The following is a 5,981-nucleotide window of genomic DNA, read 5'->3' on the forward strand; positions in this document are numbered from 1 at the left end:
TGTTATTCTCAAGTTGAATAACCTTGGTAGCAGCAAATATTTGGTTCAGATCAAACGATAAGAAAGATGATGTAGTAAAGTTTTAAACATCATAATGTGAAAAATATAACTGTTTCAGAAGCAACTGCCAATAAATCATGTAAGCCATAGAAAGGTTCATACTTTGGGGTTTATTAATTTCCATTCTGAAGATGAATCCTAAAGAAAAAAACTTAAACATTGAACTAATTTAACATAAACATAAATTTAGTGGAGTATTGTTTTCAATGGAAAATGTTAGATGTGAGCTAAATATCAATCATTAAATTGATTATAGTCTGTTTACCAATGGATATTGTACAGATATTAAAAACATAACATTAAAAAAAAATGCTTAAGATGTTTTAAGTGTGCTGCCGCTGCTTAGTCACTTCAGTCATATCCGATCCTCTGTGACCCCATGACCATGGCCCGCCATGCTCCTCTGTCCATGGGATTCTCTAGAATACTGGAGTGGGTTGCCATTTCCTTCTCCAATGATAAAGTAAGAAGTGAGTGAAGTGAGTGAAGTGAGTGAAGTGAAGTTGCTCAGTTGTGTCCTACTCCACAACCCCATGGACTGTAGCATACCAGGCTCCTCCATCCATGGGATTTTCCAGGCAAGAGGACTGAAGTGGGTTGCCACTTCCTTCTCCAGTTTTAAATGTAAAAGCATCTACAATGAATCTACATAGAGTTTTAACAAGTTTGCATGAGGAGCCCTGTATAGAAAAAAATGGTATGCCAGAAAAGTAGCTTTTTCTTTTAATTTTCTCTGTATTTTAATTTCTTTTTTGAGTATCTTTTTATAAGATAACACAGGAGTCTGTAAAGAGAACGTCCAATTGGATGTGCTTTGTAGTGGGATAGCCAAAAGAATTTTAAGAGTAGAGATAATGTTCAATACTTGTTTGCTTATTCTGCTGTGATGTCAACCTCATCCATTGACTCTGATCTCCAATGAAAGTCAGTTGCAGACATAGTCTTACATCAGTGGCTGTTTTGAGAAACAAAACAACCAGGATGCTTTCCAGGATGGAGCAATTCAATAAAGGAAAGGGACAATATTTATGGGACAGCAAGAGAAGCTGAACTAATTAAGAGAAAAGGACTTGAAAACAGTGATGAGTAGGAGGAATGTAAGCTCCCAAGATTTCCAAGAGACATTGAGGTACTCCTTCACATTTGATTGGCAAAATCTAAATTGTTTTATTTCAAAGGGCAAGATAATACCACTTGGCTTATCATTTATAGTTGTAAAGGGAAGAATTTATTATATAAAGCCTGGAATATCAGTAGTGATCCAACTGATGTAGAGTAACATCAGAATGGCCCATCTTGTTGTTTCTGCCAACTTTCCTTTTACATCTAATAGTTAGAAGAGGGTTCTAACATCAGCAATAGGGAGTTTGCTTTCTAAAATTGATTCATTATTCCAACAATATTTTATAGTGTCTAATAAATGCTAGAGCCTACTACAGGCGCTTGAAATACATCAATTAACACAAAATATAAAAAGTCACACCCTTTTAGGATGTTATTGTTGTTGTTCATTCGCTAAGTCGTGTCCGACTCTTGGTGACCCCATGAACTACAGCTCACCGGCTTCTCTATCATTATCTGATGATACCTAAGTTTGCTCAAACTCATGTCCATTGAATTGGTGATGCCATCCAATCATCTCATCTTCTGTCGTCCCCTTCTCCTCTTGCCCTCATTTTTTCCCAGCAACAGGGTCTTTTCCAATAAGTCAGTTCCTTGTATCAGGTGGCCAAATTATTAGAGCTTCAGCTTAAGTATCAGGCCTTCCAATGAATATTCAGGACTAATTTCTTTTAGGATTGACTGGTTTGATCTCCTTGCAGTCCAAGGGACTCTCAAGAGTCTTCTCTAGCACCACAGTTCAAAAACATCAGTTCTTCAGTGCTCACCTTCTTTATGGTCCAACTCTCTCATCAGAACATGACTACTGGAAAAACCATAGCTTTGACTATACAGACCTTTGTCAACAACATGATGTCTCTGCATTTTAATACACTGTCTAGTTTTATCATAGCTACTCTTCCAAGGAGCAAGTATCTTTTAATTTCATGGCTGTAGTCACCATCTGTGTGGATTTCAGAGCCCAAGAAAATGAAATCTGATATTGTTTCCACATTTTCCCCATCTATTTGCCATAAAGTGATAGAACCGGATGCCATGATCTTAGTTTTTTGAATGTTAAGTTTTAAGCCAGCTTTTTCACTCTCCTCTTTCACCTTCATCAAAAGACTCTTTAGTTCTTCTTTACTTTTTGCCATTAAAGTGGTATCATCTGCATATCTGAGGTTGTTGATATTTCTCCCAGCAATCTTGATTCCAGCTTGTGCTTCATCTAGCCCAGTATTTCACATAATAACTCTGCATATAAGTTAAATAGGCAGGGTGACAATATACAGCTTTGATGTACTAATTTCCCAATTTGGAACTTGTCCATTTTTTCCATGTCCATTTCTAACTGTTGCTTCTTGTCCCCTTCTCCAGGGGATCTTCCTGACCTAGAAATTGAACTGGGTTCTCCTGCACTGCAGGTGAATTCTTTACCAGTCTAGCTACCATGGAAGTCCTCTTAGGACTGTTCTAAGGTTAAAATCTCAAAGGAAAAAAAATCAGTAACAAAACCAGAAATATAGACATGTTACTGCATCTAAGTGTTGATCTAGTCATAGTTTAGAAGAGAAGAGTGGTTATTTTGCAGTGACATTACAGGGACTTTACCAAGTCTGGGAGGATGAGAATGTTATTTTTATGTGGCTTTGAGCTATATTGAACTCTTGCTACCAACTGAGTGGTTTTAGTTTGAAAATTCTGGAGTTTTAGGGTTAAAATAGAGCCCTCTCAATTCTTCAAGTTCGAATAATCTACAGAATGCCTGGACTGAGAATAATTATCCAGAAAGAATTTACTCCATTCTCTGGTTGGAGAAACATGGAAGTAGATGTGGGTTAGAGACGAGCTATGGAGATGAACAGTGAAAACACTGGTCATATATAACCTCAGAAGTTGGCATTCCCCTCTAATATGCATTTTACTGATTTCCAAGCCAAATGATCAGACCATATGGTTAGAAGTCTCTTGACATCATGTTGAGAATTGGCTCTTCCTGAATCACTGCTACATACTCTGGCAGCAACTGAAGTGAAACAAAAATGTAGAAACAGATGAAAAATCCAATGAAGAACACAGAGATTGTGTTTTTTTATTACTCTTTGGCTACAAATCCTTAATATGGCTTTTACTGGGGAAATTTAGAATCAGTCTCTTGTGATACTCCTGGAAACAAGATTTAATGGTCAGATGAGTTTAGAAAACCATTTCTTTCACAAACAGGTTCACAAAGCATATTGGTTCAATTAAGCCTCTAAGATATCCAACAGTGACGAAACCTCTTGACCTTTGCTTACTCAGTTTTCTGAAATTTTTGGACCATGAAATCTAGTTGCTTTATTTCTTTTTATGTTTTCTTGTTTTAAGAAACATTATCATCCCATTAATATACTTCAAAAATGTTACTTTAAAATGGTTTGTTTTATACTAAAAGGGTAACTATGTTAAGAGAATGTGCTTGAAGTTCATAAATGGTGCATAAAACTATATTGGGTAGGCATTGACAAATCTGAAAAAATATTTTTGAGGTCTTTGTGATTGTGTTTTTCTATTGAAAGTCAAAATGATTTGAAAGTAGCAAATAGGTTCCTAGGCCAGTACAAGGCTGATAGCAATTTGCTGCACAAATTTTCACTGGTAGATAATCAAATTTTTATCACTCATTTCAAACTGATTACACTCTTTGAAGATGTTCCACTTTTTCCCGACTTTGCATCTGAGGCACACATTAGCTGGGCAATTGCTCGCAGCTTTTGTTTTCCGTTCTCTAGCTTTTAATGCCACTTGAAGATCCAAAAACTTTCAAGAAGCAGCAAAGCACGAAAGTACTATTCTGCTTGCTAAAGAAAATAAAACCATTTTCAAGGTATGCTTATTCCTCCAATTTCATGGATGCTAAAATCCATGAATGGGTTCCATCTCAAGGCCGTCTTGAGCAGAATCACACTGCTTTGGCTCTAACCGCGGATTTCTCCACCTGGGAGTGTTTTTCCTAGGGGAGCATTTCCCAAGATGAAGAAAACTCTGTAATGACCTGGGTTTTAGATACCGGACAGGATATGCTAATACAATCAGAAGAGCCTCTCTGAAAGAACAGCATCCTATGGGAAAAATAAAAGTAGGCTATGCCTTCTTACTTTTGCTTCTAATTAAGATGTTATAATTATAAAGCTAATGAGTACATTTCCTGCCCTGTATAAAGTTGTTATCTTTTCTGATGAAAATATTGTTAACATTTAAAACTATATTTCATTTGTGCAGAGAAACCACTTTTTCTAGACTGAAGTTCACAAGAGTGGCTGGATTATGATAAAAATTAATATCAATAATATACTTTGTTATTTTTAAAAATAATCCAATAAAAGTGAACTTTGAAGACCCAAAGAGATTTTAAGTTTTAATCCTGTTAAATAGAAGACCCAAGGGAACTTGGTAGACATACCAGGTATCAAAACCAAGCAAATTAATATTTATCAAACTGACATGTATAAATCTTATATTATGGAAGAGGCATTATGAAAGAAATTGGTAAGATAGAAAGCAGTGGCACCCCACTCCAGTACTCTTGCCTGGAAAATCCCATGGACAGAGGAGCCGGGAGGGTTGGAGTCCATGGGGTCGCTGAGGGTCGGACACTACTGAGAGACTTCCCTTTCACTTTTTACTTTCATGCATTGGAGAAGGACATGGCAACCCACTCCAGTGTTCTTGCCTGGAGAATCCCAGGGACGGGGGAGCCTGGTGGGCTGCCGTCTATGGGGTCACACAGAGTCAGACACGACTGAAGTGACTTAGCAGCAGCAGCAGCAGCAGCAGAAAGCAGTAACATAGTCCCTTGACTAAAGAGGTTATAGTGAAGTAGAGGGGAAAGCACCTTCAACAATTATGTTTTGCCCCATCTCAGAGAGCAGGGAGGGAATGGCAATTCATAAATGTTTCCAGAGGAAATGAATCTGAATTGAATTTTTATAAGTGACTGAGAGGCATGGTGAGCTGAAGCCCAGGACATTTCACGTAGAAGTTACAGTATGTGCAGTGGGGTGGGGTGAGGGGGGGGCATGTTGTATTCTGACAATTGAGATGAATTAGAATGGGAGTAGAAGAAATTGGCATGGAGTGAGGCTGGAGAAGTGGGCAGGAGCATGGAAATTTGCATGTCAGGCTAAGGAGTTGAAATTTTATCCTGCAGGCAGTGAGGGTCATTAATAAATCTTATTATGGCTTCTCATGGCTGGGCTTTATCAGGCACATGGCTACACTTAGGGTGGGTGGCATTCAACACAAGAGGTGGGAGAGGTGTGGGGGAGGAGGGAGCAGGTGAGGGAGATACTATAGAATTCAGTGTTGGAGGGATTTGTGGGGCTTAACAGTTGAGCATCATGATAGTGGAGAGAGGGACTGGAGTGTGAGAGCATAGTGCACTGCTAGTAGATGACCCTGATTTTTGTTATTTTGTTATTTGGCTCCATTTGGAGCCAGAGGTCAGAACAAGGAGAAACTGTTCAAGGGAATAGTGGTGATTGTGCCTGTGGTGAGGCAGGGAAGTGAATACTTTTGGGATCTGGGTCTTGGTCTGGGTGGTAAAAATGACTCCTTTTCCGCTTTTGACACTGTTTTCTCCTTCATAGACTAGTTTTACTTCTTCAATCATGTATCTCTTTTATATATATATTTTTTGCCATGATGTGATTAACATCATTTTTTTCCCAAATGAAATGTACAGCTGACTATGAAATGAAAACTAAACTTGCCTTCTACTGGAAGTGTATCAGCTTTATTAATCAAATGTTCAAACCCTCCCCCTTCCATTTATCTTA

The sequence above is a fragment of the Bos indicus genome, chromosome 4 (assembly GCF_029378745.1).
Source record: "Bos indicus isolate NIAB-ARS_2022 breed Sahiwal x Tharparkar chromosome 4, NIAB-ARS_B.indTharparkar_mat_pri_1.0, whole genome shotgun sequence".
In the NCBI taxonomy this organism is placed as follows: Eukaryota; Metazoa; Chordata; class Mammalia; order Artiodactyla; family Bovidae; genus Bos; species Bos indicus.